Source organism: Xyrauchen texanus, chromosome 47 (assembly GCF_025860055.1).
Source record: "Xyrauchen texanus isolate HMW12.3.18 chromosome 47, RBS_HiC_50CHRs, whole genome shotgun sequence".
Lineage (NCBI taxonomy): Eukaryota > Metazoa > Chordata > Actinopteri > Cypriniformes > Catostomidae > Xyrauchen > Xyrauchen texanus.
In genome coordinates, this window is record NC_068322.1 from 3,862,836 (window position 1) to 3,878,952 (window position 16,117).

Genomic DNA, 16,117 nt, shown 5'->3' on the forward strand with positions numbered 1-16,117 from the left:
AACAGGGCTGGCAGTAATCAGGTCAGGGTGTGTCTAGTGCAGCTGAACCCCATAATGAATGCAGTTTCATAGATATGGGGATTTATCAAGGGGCAAATTCTTTTTCACACATGCCCAGTTGGTATTGGATAACTTTTTTGCTTCTATAAATAACATTATCATTTAAAAACTGCATTTTGTGTTAAAGAGTAAGCATCAGTGAAACAGATGGACAACAATTAAATTCAGTCCTACCTTGGCTAAAGCTTTTCAAGTGTCAGATGTTTTTAATTTTTTTCAACAGGAAAAAAATTAAAAATAATGTCCACATTTAGCGAAGACCTCACTAGTTTTATGATGTTTCCAGTCACACTGAATACAGGTTAATTCAAAATAGTTTGATTTGGATGTGCATCATGAGAATAATTAAACAATTCTTCTAAATATATACTGTTGACGAAAGTATGATGTGAAGTAACACTGCAAGATATTACCAATGCACTAACAATGTTTTATTTGGAAGAAAAATCTTGTTGAATAATTGCTTGTCAAATGATCCAGTCATAGTATTTTGAGGATTGCCCCATCTGAGCTGCGGTAGCTGTTATAGCTGAACATAAATTGTAGCGCTTAATGAGTTAATCACCTTTTTTCAAATGTATCCTATTTGACATTAATCAGCTATTTCAACAACATAAATATAATATAACCACTTATTTGGGCACAGGAAATGAAGAGAATGCACAGCTGAACTTGAACAAGTTGCACGCTAGATATGGAACTTGCGTTGTGTATAAGCCGATGCTGTAACAATGTGCAAAGAATTTAGAACACAGTAAATAAGGATCCAATACTTCACTATACTTGCATGTTAATATTTTATTCATTTATTTCAGATGGTCTTATAAGTTGATACATTTACATGCACATCACCTCTGTGGGGCAGTTGTCACGGTGATCCTAGCAGCCATAACTTCTTATAGGTTTCATTCTGATGTTTTTTTTTTCTTTTTTTCTGGCCAACAGGAGGGAAAAACCTTGTTTGAGCAAGAAATTTACAACAACTTCTCAATTAACAGCTCCAGGCCATATTTTATCACATTTGCTGGAGATGTAAGTACTCAAGTCTGTTCATGTGTTCATATTTAAAAGCTGTTACTCATTTCAAATAAACATTTACATTTATGCATTTGGCAGACGCTTTTATCCAAAGCGACTTACAGTGCACTTATTACAGGGGCAATCCCCCTGGAGCAACCTGGAGTTAAGTGCCTTGCTCAAGGGCCCAACAGTGGCATCTTGGTGGTGCTGGGGCTTGAACCCCTGACCTTCTGGTCAGTAACCCTGAGCCTCAACCACTGAGCCACCACTGCCCCATAAACAGTTTATTTACATAAAACCTTAAAGGCACAGCAGCAAAAAAACAACTTTTCTGGGTCATTGAGTGGGCGGTAAATGGTTGTGAAAAACTGGGGGGGCTGAAGTATAACATGACCCCTGAAGGCCCCGGCACACTCACGGCAAAGTTCTTCTTCGTTCTTCGCTCAGAGTCAAAAAGAAGTTCAAAACCGATGTACAACGACATACTGTTTGCAAACATTCAGACACCAGCTGCACTGCTGGGGGAGCCGTTTAGAGGAGCAATGAAATATGAGGACGCTCAAGACTACATGTAAAACATCAATAAATATGACATTAAAATGTGCTATCAATGGCTTAATGTCTCATTCTATGAGTGGATTAACACGAGATCAGTGAAAGAAGCTGTTTATATACTTTATGATGATTTAAAGTAATATACTGTAATGCAGTAGATAATGTGTAATTTGTCTTGTTTACATTCTGAACTCCTGAGGCTAATGCACTAACATGCTATCTGCAGCCATAATATGTACCAATTACTCTGTTATTGCCCTTTATGATGAAACCAATACTACTGCAAAGATTGGTGTATAAAAGAGTGTTAATGTGTAGAATGCAGAGAATAGAGTTGTGCAGATGTGTGAATGGGCACTTAAGAGTATTTGAGTACGGTTTATTCCTTTTTGTAGCCTAATTAAACAATAATATCGTTTGACATGGTCTTGGAACATGTATCTACTCGAACAATCAACGATTTGGGTAAATGTGCACCAGCTCACTAATAACTCTAAATGCCGGTGTGATCATGTTGATTGATCTTAACTGACTTGGCGGGCATTAGCTGTCGGCCTTAAAGTAAGTGGAGCTCCAGGTCACACATACCGATGACGTGGACCAATGGCAGTAAGATGGTGTTTAGCAGCTGGTAAGAAATGTTCTGGAAAGTTTGCGCTGGCGAGCTGATACAAACCACTGAAACCAACTCAAAAATGTCTTCGTTTAGCCAGATTCTGTTCTAAATGACATCACACCCGTTCGTTCTTAAATTTCGTAGGAAGTGTGCAGGGGCTTTAAGACACTTGTGCACTTTTAGCAAAACTAAAGAGGCTTTCCAAAATGTTTTGTGTAAGTGTGTCATATTGAATCATCTGTGTTTCTGTTCTTTAGTGTCTGTCTGGTGTTTCAGCATAAGCTGAGTAAATACAAAGCATCTTTAATTTGTGTTCCATTTCAGTCATGCCAGATTGGCCTCAATTTTGCCAATGAGGAGGAAGCCAAACGCTTCAGATCAGCGACCAGCGATCTTCTGGGCAAAAGACAGAGGAAAACCGGTAATTAGAGCAGCACTGTAACCTGTGTCTGTGCTTCAGTGAACTGTGTTTCTCTGCGTTCTCTTGGAAAAACCTTGATCATCTTGGCTGGTTTGGTCCTGATTCAGATGTTTTCGCTAAATCATGCTTTCTTTAAAGGGATAGTTCACCCAAATATTACAATTCTAAATTTGCACACCAACTTGTTCCTAACCGGATGACTGAGTTCTGTGAAGCACAGATAGTGAGTTTTGTGAAGAATGTCCTGGCTGTTTATTTTCATTAAATGAAAGTGAATGGGGATGTCAAGCTTTGAAAGGTTTTCACAAACGACATTAAAGAACCATAAAAAAAACTTTTTCGACTCATGAAATTAACTGAAAATCTTCCTCTGCTCTCCAATCAAATACAGTGGCAATAACGTTTGGTCATGTGATACGTGAGAAACAATGTAGTCAAATTGCACCGTACCATTTTTGTTGTACTAACTACTTATGGTCGATTATCACTGAATAATGAAATGGAATATAGGAAATGGCTGCGAAGTTGCATGGAATACTTTTATGGCACTATTTTGGAGCTTAAACCCAGTCCCCATTCACTTTCATTACATGAGGGTGAGTAAATGATGACATACTGTGATATGATTTTTGGGTTATCTATATCTTTAGCTGGATCTCTTCCTCTTGGAATTTTTCCTTCCTAACAAAGGCTGTTACTTTTCCACCCTCCGTGTGTCCTCGTGCCTGTTACTTGAGTTTAGTTACTCTTTCATGTGTGTGGGACCCACAGGGGTCTGCTCATGTTGGTCTGCTTCTGATTAGCTTTTCTCTTTTAACCGCTTCCTCTCTCCATGTGTCGACTGACTCAGCAACTTCTGTTGGGACAAGGAAAGGATTGTACACTTAATGAGTTGCTGTTTTTCATTTTTCTGTATGCCGCCGAAGAACTAACCCAAAATGCTCAGGCTCTTTGACCTTTCATGCACAGATTGACCGCAAATCTAGATTTCTTGCTCTCTCACTAATGACCGGTGCTTTTAAAATGACATTTAATCACATTTAAAATAATTGTCAGATTAATAATAATGGTTATCTTAATTTTGTCTTGCAGAAAAAAGACGTGACCCGCCTAATGGTAGGTTGTTTACCAATTAATTAAATCTACTTCCAAGTTAATTGTCTTGACTAAACTTTAAACATGAGGGACAAATTTCACCAGTTGAAGTGTATTGATCATCTGCAGGTGAATTGGCAATGCCCTGGTGTTTAATAAGAATAAATATTGACTCATTGGGGTGAATTTCTTGAAAAAAAATGGCCAGGTCTTATTTCACATAAAAGTAATAGAAAACAAGACATTAAATGTATTTAAATTGTTATTAAAATTATGTCTCAAAATACTTTTTAAAAATAGTCTTAAAATAGGTATTTGCATATTTAATTTTTGTATTCCAAATGTTTTTATTTAATGTATTTTTATTCTTTTAATTTTGAAAGTCTTTATAGGATTTTAATCACTATACTTTTTTTTTTATTGTAGTTCAACTTTCACCACAAACAAACAAAAACAAACATTTTATTTTGGGGAGAAATATTTAGGGCTAGGTAAAATTATAAATGTTCTGACTAATCGCAATCTTCATTTGAACGATCCCAATTTCAATTCTTAAAATCCCCAAATCAATATTTGACTTCAACTTTATATTTACTTCAGTTTTGGTTGTCATGAGTATTCTGTTAAATAAATAGCGACTGGACTGCATAATTTGGCCCTCGATAACATTTTTTTTAAATAATATTTAAAGTTAGAGTGTTCCATGTATAATTTACAGCTTTTTTTAGAGTGGTTTTTCATTAGCAAAATGGACATTATAACTTGAATCTAGCCAAATGAATCGCAAACGAATCAAGAGCTTGTGAATCAGAATGTGATCAATCTGTATTGATTCCCAGCACTAAAATATGAGAATGAGAATTTTTATGAGTTTCACCATTTACAATTATGAATTTGGCAGATGCTTTTATCCAAAACGACTTGCAGTCCCCTTATAACAGGGACAATCCCCCCAGAGCAACCTGGAGTTAAGTGCCTTACTCAAGGACACAATGGTGGTGATGTGGAGATCGAACCGGCAACCTTCTGCTTACCAGTTCTGTGCTTTATCCCACTACACCACCACAACTCCACCACTGTGGACAGTACTGGGTACTGGGAATTTCTGGGTCAGAAATTTATGTTTTTTTTTATGGGGCAAGATTTGCCCCTTGAATTTTCAAGGGTATGATGGCATTTAAAAAAATGGTTTTGTAAATTTTATATAAAATATTTTAATTTAATTGATTTATTAATATAAATGCCAAATGTATTCAGGAAGGCTGTTACCTATGAATGTAAATCTCATATTTTGTGATATGCATTAGGCTTGGAACAAAATATTAGAAAATATATCAGATGTTACAAATTAAAAAAAGAAGGAATTCATTATAGGGCGTTTTTTGCCCCTACATTTGAATTATGGGGTGTATTTGTAATTCATTGGCAGTTTTGTCACAAGCTTCCATTCATTTCTGATCCCTAGTACATCAAATGCATTTCACACACACATGCATTCTGTACTCTAAACTTCATCTTCACATTGAAGGTGGTCTTGAGTATTTGTAGTCCAATCACAATGACCCCTAGTGGCATAACTGTCAACAACCCTTCCAATTCCCACCCAAGAAACATGTATGTTAGCAGTTTGTTTCTTCAATACCTTCCACCCTAAGGTAAATACTGTTTCAGGCAGCAGCAATCCAGCTATACTGGAAAGTCTGGCACCTGTGTCACTTCCATCCCACATATTGAGCAATGTTGCAGTTGTGAATCAGCACTAAAGTCTTGGGTAAATGTAAGTAGACAACTCATCGTTGACTTATATGCTCCAAAAGCACGTTTATTCAATTCAATTAGAGTATTTGGGGGGCATTTGACACCCAGAGTTCCCAAAGTGGGTCATCAGGTGACTATTGAGGTCCGAGTTTAATAGTTTTTTTTTAAATTGTTATTATTATAAATTTGTGTGTTCCTAAATATCTTGTTTACTTTGATGGAGGCAAGCAAATCTGAGCTTTTGTACAAAGGAGTTAAAAAAATTATCATACTTTTATTTTATTAATTTTACTATTTCACCTGGTTTAAATTAGATCTTGAATTCCTTTGTTTTTGTGTGTGTGTGTGTGTGTGTGTGTGTGTGTGTGTGTGTGTGTGTGTGTGTGTGTGTGTGTGTGTGTGTGTGTGTGTGTGTGTGTGTGTGTGTGTGTGTGTGTGTGTGTGTGTGTGTGTGTGTGTGTGTGTGTGTGTGTGTTGTCAGTAATCTCACCCTCCTGTGATGAATCTGTTCATGTCTGTTGAAGACATCATAGGCTCTGATGCAACTACAAATATCAGACCTTTAGTTAATCTCTTTGAGGGGATTTTCTCAGATGGTAATATGAATTTAACTCCCAGCTGACCTGCTCTCTGGTACTGGTGTTTTGACTCAGGGAACAATAGCGTACATGCTGAAGGATTACCTCACACTTCTGTGGCACATTTTGCATCTATAAATGCATGGATGTCTTAATATTTTCTAAATGCATAACTAGTGGTGTTTTCTAAAGCAAGAATCCCTATTACATCTACTCATACTGTCATGTTTTCCTGTAGAATCAAGCTTTGAAGAAAATAGGAGATTTGCGGCAATACTGCTGGCTTTAACTGTTATGTAAAATCCTGTAATGGCGTATAATTTGCTGGGATTAAAATGGGCGGGACATTAGCCAGGCAGTTGTGTTCATGTAGAGCATGTGGACTTAATGCTGCATTCAGTTTAAAGAGTACCTACCTGCTTTTGTGGATGTCTACATGCCTTTGGTAGCGGACCGTAGACTTTAGAGATGATGTTCTGCACCACTTTCCTATCAACCCCAACTGATGAGATACTGGATGGGACTTTGGATATGGGAGGTTGCCTGGCTCCCCTGCAGTGCCTTGTACTCCCAGAGGAAGAGCTCTACGCTCCGTTCTCGGACCCTGCGACAAACATGCGACGCAGTGAGCGTGGCTGTGTGGTGATGGGTAAATTCCTCCTGGACGTTAGTTTAGGAGGAGACGTTAGTAGTCATTGTAGCCCATCTGTTGTACCTACCCCTGCTTGTGGTTATCTAAATCGTGAAGTTGCAGGTAGGTTCTAATTGGTGCTGTTGACTTGAAGATGTTTCTCTGAAGGTTTTTGGGGGCAAGCGATGGTTGAGAGATTTTATTGGCAGTTTAGTGATGATTCAATGCAGTCAGTGTGTTTGTTTCTTTGTGTTCAGTGCATTCGAAGGGATGATTCACCCAAAAATGAAAATTCTCTCATAATTTACCCTCATGCCATCCCAGATGTGTATGACTTTCTTCGGCAGAACACAAATGAAGAGTTTTAGAAGAACATCTCCGCATTGCTAAAAAAAAAACTTTTTGGAATCTTTATTTTTAAGAGCGTTCTGGTTATTATTTTCCGTGGAACACTAAAAGAGAACTTTTGAAGAATTTTTAAGCATCTCTTTCCCATGCAATGAGTTCTTGGTGTCCATGTCTGTCAAGCTCCAAAGTAGGATAGAAAGTGTCCACAGGGAATGCTATGTTTCAAGCCTTTTGAAGCCATATGATTGCTGTCGTAAGGAAAAGAGCTGAGAATATTCTTCAAAAGTGTTCCTATAGTGCTGCACAGAAAGAAAGAAAAGGCATTTAGGTTTGAAACGACATGAGGGTGAGCAAATAATGACAGCATTTTCACATTTGTCCAGTAACTCCAAAAATTGGTGGATTTGAGCAATTCATCGATAATCAAACATTTACTTAATTGCGAATTTTTCAGGGCAATCGGGACCTACAGGACTTGCGCTGCCGATGGCGACAGTGGACATAAAGAACCCAGAGATCAGCAATCATCGTATTCAAAATAACTCGCAAATGAACAACATCAACTTCAAGAAAGACAAAGCCAAAGGGAAAAACAACAACAACAAGAAGAAGAAAATATCTAAGGCTGAAATTGGCACTCCGAGCAATTTTCGGTGAGTTTGCTTCGGTGTTCAAAAAAATGGTTTCATAGTGACGCTTGTTTGGCCGGGAATTGCTTTTACTTCTGTGTTAAAATACTTTTCAATCCATAACTTTTAAGGAAGCCATTTGTAGGTTGATTTCCACCGAAAAAGTCTAACACTATGGCTCATTGGTGTTTTCTCAACATTGCTTTGTTTTTATGAGATGCCCGACACCGCAACCTTGGCTCAACCAATGGAGTGAGTTTTAGGCGTGACTATCTGTTTTAGTTGACAGGCAGGGAGGAATTATTTCGAAAAGTACAAATGGAGTGGAACTGTATTATGCCACAATATCTTTAATTTCCTCTTACTGTACATTCCTGGAGGTTTGTTTACTGTGTTGTGGTGGGAAATGCAATCTGATGGACACGTCCTTTTAATCCCATGTAATATATTGCTCAAAATGAGCCTGCAGTTTTGATAATCTGGAGGTTGTATTCCTGGAATCGGGTTAAAGTGGTGTCATTGGTAGTGACCATTTTATCTTTATTTGCTTAAACATATGCATGAAAGGTCAGACAGACCTCAGAAATGGAAAATGAATTTTGTTTTATATATATTTGTTAAAGCATATCTCTTATCAAATCCCTTTTTTTCAGTCATGTTGGGCATGTCGGCTGGGATCCGAACACTGGCTTTGATGTGAGTATTTGTAACGTTGTGTGTTTTGCATTTATTGCTTTAACGTGTTTTTGTCATTTCATATTTCCTATTTCAGAGGTCACTGCAGGGCGTTATTCATAAATGCAACTGTCATCTCTTACACAATGAGTTTTTTTTTGGGTGGGGGGGTGTGATGTATCTTCATAATCCAAAAACAATCATCGTTCCAAAAATGAAGAATCATATTTCACTTGTTGAGTTACTCCGACTGGTTTGTGTGCATTAGATTAGTTTATATTTTTGGCAATTCTGATTAAGGGATTACATAAAGTGGATTTATTTGGGGTTACAGAGTGATTCTGGTGGAAGGATTTTTAAAGGAATAGTTCACCCAAAAATTTTAATTCTCTTATAATTTACTCACCCTTATGGCAGGCGTGAGGTTGCTCAGCTAGTAAAGATGCTGACTACCACACCTGGAGTTGCAAGTTCAAATCCAGGGTGTGCTTAGTGACTCCAGTCAGGCTTCCTAAGCAACTAATTTGGAATTGGGCATTCCAAACTGGGGAGAAATGGAGAGAGAGAAAAAGGCAACTCCCCCTCATGCCATCCCAGATGTTTATTACTTTATTTCTTCTTCAGAACACAAATGAAGGTTTTTAGAAGAATATCTATGAATATATATGAAGAATATATATGAAGACTCGCTGGTCAATGAAACAATGCTCAAAACGTGCGTCTCTGTTCTTCCTTCAGGTTACCGTAATAAGCTTAGTATGTGCGCACCACTTTTTCTGATCCATGTATCAGCAAACTGGGGTAGCCGTGACGCCATTATCATAGCATTTTTAAAATGCAGTGTTATGTTGAAAATGGTTTTGAAGACCCGGTGTTCTGTTACATCCAGCTGTGCTCCATCTAGATGTTTGAAAGAAAGATTTTGCCTTGTGTGCGCATGCTTCTCCAGAGTGTAGAGCGCCATCTCTGTCCCGGACAGAATGTCATGCTGTGCTTTGTTGAAGTTTGTTGCTGTGATGATTCATGCTTCCTCCCATTTCACTTGGAATTTTAAACTTTATACTGGGAAAATAGAATGCCTTTTTATGTTGGACTTCTAACTCGTGCAGAAATCTTCAGCTCTGATTTCGCTGAGATGCAGGTGTGTCACACAAACATGTCGGAACCATGGGAGATTTACAGTCAATGATAAACCTTCACTTTTATTAAATAATATACATTGTGTCAAAGTTTCTACATTATGTGACAATAAAACCTGTTCAGCAAATGTATGTTCAACAGATGTTCAAAAAACTGTCGATTTAAACTCTCTTTTGATTATCGTAAACCTGTTGAACAAATTTTAGCATTGCAGCATCGTTTGGTTGCTATGAGACGTCTGTTGATAATCAAGAAAATTACAACATAATCTGAAAATTTAAAATAAGGCCCCTCTTTGATATGCAGTGTATAGTTGTCATGTTATCACTGAATTTCTAATTCGGTGAAAAGTCACGTTAAGCATTTTCATAATCGATCATTGATGTCACTTCCAAATACTCGATTACTCGCACCCTACTAGAAAGAGTAACCTGTAATATATTCATCCTATAATCTTGTTTAATCTGTGTGTATGTGTATATATATCTATATATCTATATATCTATATCTATGAACTGTGATCTCAAAGACATCAGTTGCTAAAAGAAGGTTTGTGTGAAAGAGGTTGAAAATATTTTGCTGGATAACATGATTTTGGCACTTTTGGATGTTGAAAGATGTCTTGACACAAAACGGTTACATATGCATTTAGCTGATGCTTATCCAAAGCAATTTAAACATGAGGAATGCTACAGCACCAGGAGTTGATGCTTTTTAATTTTTTTTTTTTTTTTTTTTTTTTTACAATATGTTGATGGCCAACCCCTTGTCTTTTCTCAGTTAAATAATCTTGACCCAGAGCTGAAGAACCTCTTCGACATCTGTGGCATTTCTGAGGATCAGCTTAAAGACAAAGAGACATCCAAGGTCATCTATGACTTTATCGAGAAGAAAGGAGGAGTAGAGGCTGTTAAAAATGAATTTCGGCGACAAGGTGAGTCTTAGAGTTTGGATTGAGTTGTTTTAGTGACAGATAAAAAAACATGACCGCTAATCCTACAGTTTTAGCAAAGCTAAAATGTTTATAATTTGTTCTATTGAAGAGTAATGATTGAAAAATCTGTTCTTCAGGAACTTCGAGGTGGTGTGGTAGGTTACATTTTCCCTTTGCATGGGACTGCAGTGCCAATAATAACCAATCAGATTAATTCCTCGCAGACTTGCATGTCATTCTAAGATACGTTGATACGTTGTGTGCCGTTGTGTATGTAGAGTATCCAGGTCAGGTTTGGGGAATGTATGACTAATATTAATGATCGTAATCGATGATTAATCATACGGTTTGACCCAGATAACAATACATACAAAAACGCCCCAAAAAGGGCTTATATAGTCCAAGAGTCTGCTTCAAATATATATAGATAATTAAACACAATGAATTATAATTAATTAGGAATATACATTATATGCAGACAGGCTATATTAATTTAATTAAACCCTCAATGGAATTGACCCGTAGGCTACCGCAACCAGTCAGTTCGTCCAGCGAACTGCTTTGCTAAATACTCCTGATCAGTTCTCTTAAAGGTTTATTCTTAGTTATAAGCTTATTCATCAAAAGCACGTTAACTTACTTTGATAATATCAGCTCGTAGCTTAAAATCGCACATTAAAGAGGCTTTGTTTTATGACCAACAAACACAGACAATCAAGCATATAATTGGATTTAATACAAGGAACTAGGATATATCACTACACTTGACAAACAGACACTTAACATGTAACATAAAATAAACATAAAATAAACAGAGTAGAAGCAATAAGGAAAATAAAGAGATTATTAAGGAGAGCCAACTTATTACAACAGTTAACCCTTTTAGAGCCAGCACGGAAGTTTACACACTGTAACGCATTCGAATTTCAATGAAATACTTGCACAATGGACCTTAGTGTGGCTGAGAAAGGCTGCGTGGATGTCGTGTCCCCGTGGCGTCCGTGAGATGGAGGATTTCGGTTTGGTGTTTCCAGCGCGTGGAGTTGAAACTCACTTGAAGAGGAATTGAAGGGTTGTTCCGAGAAGTTGCAATGTTCAGCAGAAGAGAAGAGAGAGGGGTGCCGGGGGGGAGTCCAAGGGGAAGGGAGGAGAGATGAAGTAAGTTGGGAGTTGGGAGCAGCCAAGAAGAGAAGATATAAGAGAGAGAAGGGCCAGTGTGGATGCAATTTATAACCTTAGAAAACGTGTCTCACCTCTCATTGGCTCGACCAATAAGAAGGGTGGAAGTTCCAGGCGGGAATTTGGTTTATTGCTCTTTGTTCTAAGGGTGCTCATTGCGTGTGCACCCTGGAGGGGTGGTAGCCGATGAAGAAACTAGGAAATATTCTTGTAATACTTAATATGTTGTTGTTATCGACATATCATGTACACAGTCATTTCGATCTTCAAAATACCAAGTTATAGAGACCAAACGTGCCACACATATGATTTCGGTTAACCATAGTATACAAAGTCTGAAACATTAACCCATTAGAGTTTGCAAGAAACATAGACCAAACAACAAAAAGGGAAATCATGAGATGGAACATTAGATACATGTCAATACATTTATCACATGGATATATATAGAATATATGGGATTAAAAGGGTTCATTTCTCCTCAGTAAGAATTAAGTGAGAGTTAGCACCCTGAACATTCCTTTGGAGGTCGTAAAAGTCTCCTTTATTTTGGGCGTGAGATGGTTCCTTTGTCCCGTCAAGGCTCATTTGCATCATTTATGACTCGGGGTCAGGACTTTGGTTTGAATAACTCAAAAGATGGTAAACATAGCAGAATACAATTCTAAGGTAATCTTATATTTATATTCAGCTAGGACAAGTCGTAAGGTTTAATTTGATACCAAGAAACGTGTATTTAGTACACTTAAAAGTGGATATACACTCTTAGGCTATTAAATATAAGGCCTCAGAGTTTACTACACAACTAAACAAATTTCAACTAGTTTTGATCTAACATCAGAAATGCACAACATGCAGGGATTACACATATTTCCTTAAAAATAAACATTTCTAGGTTTTAACTGAAAGACACACACTTTTTGTCACTTTTCACATGTCTTTTCTCACATGGTAAAACACGAGGATTTGGGGTGTCACATGTGCGGGGGTTTTTAGAAAGCACCACGAGGATTCTCTGTCCATAGCTGGAGTGTCTCTCTGTCAATAGCGCATTGTACTCAACAGACTAGCTGGTGCCATTTCAGTGATCTTACAGGGGGTTCTTTGTATTCATGAATCTGATGGGTTAATGATTATCCTTCATACGCTACATGTATCTCTTGTCAGAACGTTTGTTTCTGTTCTGGTGAAAGTTCTGCTCACGACTGAGAGCACTCCATGTCAAAGGCTCCCTTATTTTTCAAAGACAGCTTTTTTTTATTAGCATTGGCTTGCAGCATCACTTTTGGGGTAATAAGTTCAGCTGTGAGCAGCAGCCAGATTTAGCACACTGCATCTTCCTTGAATAATAGTCCACTTTGCTTTCTTCTGACGTTCTGCTATAGATTTAATAACCTGGCATTTTTTTGTATTTACATTGGCAGGTTTGCCTTTTGAAGTGATTTGTCTGCATTAGCATTCATTGGACAATGAAATCGGTTGTTTCATATATTGTAAGAGTGGGCAGTTTGATCAACATTGATATGATGATACGAGTCATTTTGTATCACAGTACTGGTATATAGCACTATGGTTCTATAAAATGGTTCATATATTAAATAAGCAGGTGATAAAACCCATTTCTGAATAATCCAGTGAATTTAATACTTTATTAAAGAAAAGGACTTCATCTTGTATGCTTTTTGTTATTTAGAACTGGATTTAAAACTAATGCATTTATGAAAAATTGAATAAGCCTCTCCGGGAACCAGCACCTTATCGTGGTGGAGAGGTTTGTGTGCCCTTATGATCCTGAGGGTTGTGTTGTCTGGAGCCATGTGCTCCTGGTAGGGTCTCCCAAGGCAAAGTGGTCTCAGGTGAGGGGCCAGACTAAGAATGGTTCACAATGACTCATGGATAAAACGGAAAGAGGAGGAGTTACCCTGCCCGGAGGAAGCCCGGGGCCCCCGTCTGGAGCCAGGCCCAGATGGAGGGCTCGTCGGCAAGCGCCTGGTGGCCGGGCTTGTCACGGAGCCCGGCCGGGCACAGCCCGAAGAAGCGACGTGGAACCCCCCTCTATATCCCTTGGGCCCACCACCCATTGGAGGAACCGCAGGAGTCGGGTGCGCTGCCATATGGGCGGCAGTGAAGGCCGTGGGCCTCGACGGACCAGACCCGGGCAGCAAAGGCTTGCTCTGGGGACGTGGAATGTCCCCTCACTGGGGGGGAAGGAGCCAGAACTAGTGAGGGAAGTGGAGCGTAACCAGTTGGATCTGGTGGGGCTTACATCGACGCACAGTTTTGGCTCTGGATCCGTACTCCTGGATAGGGGATGGACTCTATTCTTCTCTGGAGTTTCCCAGGGTGTGAGGCGACGGGCGGGTGTGGGGATACTCACGAGTCCCCGGCTGAGCGCCACTACGTTGGAGTTTACCCCGGTGGACGAGAGGGTCGCCTCCCTACGCCTCACGGGTTGTGGGGAAAACTCTGACTGTTGTCTGTGCATATGCACCGAACAGCAGTTCAGAGTATTCGGCCTTCTTGGAGACCCTGAATGGAGTCCTGAATAGGGCCCCAGTAGGGGACTCCATAGTGATGCTGGGTGACTTCAACGCACACGTGGGAAATGACAGGGACACCTGGAAAGGCGTGATTGGGAGGAACGGCCTCCCTGATCTGAACTCAAGTGGATGTTTGTTATTAGACTTCTGTGCTAGTCATGGATTATCTATAACAAACACCATGTTCGAACATAAGGATGCTCATAAGTGTACGTGGTACCAGAGCACCCTAGGCCGAAGGTCGATGATCGATTTTGTAATCGTGTCGTCGGATCTGAGGCCATATGTTTTGGACACTCTGGTAAAGAGAGGGGCAGAGCTTTCAACCGATCACCATCTGGTGGTGAGTTGGGTCAGGGGGTGGGGAAAGACTCTGGACAGACCTGGGAAGCCCAAGCGAGTAGTGCGGGTGAACTGGGAACGTTTGGAGGAGGTCCCTGTCCGCGAGATCTTCAACTCACACCTCCGGCGTTGCTTTTCAGGCATCCCTGCGGAGGTTGGGGACATTGAACCGGAGTGGGCAATGTTCAAAGCTTCCATTGCCGAAGCCGCAGTGGAAAGCTGCGGCCTCAAGGTTTTAGGTGCCGCAAGGGGTGGTAACCCTCGAACAGCGTGGTGGACACTGGTGGTCAGGGAAGCCGTCCGACTGAAGAAAGAGGCCTTCCGGGATTTGTTGCCCCGGAGGTCTCCGGAGGCAGTTGCAAGGTACCGACAGGCCCGAAGGGCTGCGGCCTCGGCCGTGAGGGAGGCAAAGCAGTGGGTGTGGGAAAAGTTCGGAGAAGCCATGGAGAAGGACTTTCGGTCCGCACCAAAGTGCTTCTGGAAAACCGTCCGCCACCTTAGGAGGGGGAAACGGGGAACCATTCAAGCTGTATACAGCAAAGATGGGACGCTGTTGACCTCAACCGAGGAGGTTATTGGGCGGTGGAAGGAACACTTTGAAGAACTCCTAAATCCAAACACGCCCTCTATGGTAGAGGCAGAGCCGGAGGATGATGGGGGATCAGATTCTATTTCCCTGGGGGAGGTCACTGAGGTAGTCAAACAACTCCACAGTGGCAAAGCCCCGGGGATTGATGAGATCCGACCAGAAATGCTGAAAGCTTTGGATGTGGAGGAGGTGTCATGGATGACACGCCTCTTCAACATTGTGTGGAAATCTGGGACAGTGCCTAAGGAGTGGCAGAACGGGGTGGTGGTTCCCCTCTTCAAAAAGGGGGATCAGAGAGTGTGTGCCAACTACAGGGGTATCACACTTCTCAGCCTCCCTGGTAAAGTTTACGCCAAGGTGCTGGAGAGGAGGGTTCGGAGGGTTCGGCCGATTGTCGAACCTCGGATTGAAGAGGAACAATGCGGTTTTCGTCCTGGCCGTGGAATGACGGACCAGATCTTTACTCTCGCAAGGATCCTGGAGGGGGCCTGGGAGTATGCCCATCCGGTCTACATGTGTTTTGTGGATCTTGAGAAGGCATATGTCTGGGTCCCCCGGGAGAGACTGTGGGAGGTGCTGCGGGAGTACGGGATGGGGGGATCCCTTCTTAGGGCGATCCAATCCCTGTACGTCCAAAGCGAGAGCTGTGTCCGGGTCCTCGCACGAAGTCGAAGTTCATAACATGTGGGGTTGGTCTCCGCCAAGGCTGTGCTTTGTCACCAATCCTGTTTGTGATATTCATGGACAGGATATCGAGGCGTAGTCGGGGTGGGGAAGGTGTGCGGTTCGGTGGGCTGGGGATCTCATCGCTGCTTTTTGCAGATGATGTTGTCTTCATGTCATCATCGGTCCGTGACCTTCAGCTCTCACTGGATCAGCTTGGCAGTCGAGTGTGAAGCAGCTGGGATGAGGATTAGCACCTCTAAATCTGAGGCCATGGTTCTCAGCAGGAAACCGATGGAGTGCGTACTCCAGGTAGGGAATGAGGTTTTGCCCCAAGTGAAGGA

General features: G+C 40.6%; 1 pseudogene; it reads left to right on the plus strand.

The window, feature by feature from the left end:
- Positions 1-16,117, plus strand: part of LOC127638757 (actin nucleation-promoting factor WASL-like) — a 36,337-nt pseudogene that overhangs the window by 13,761 nt on the left and 6,459 nt on the right.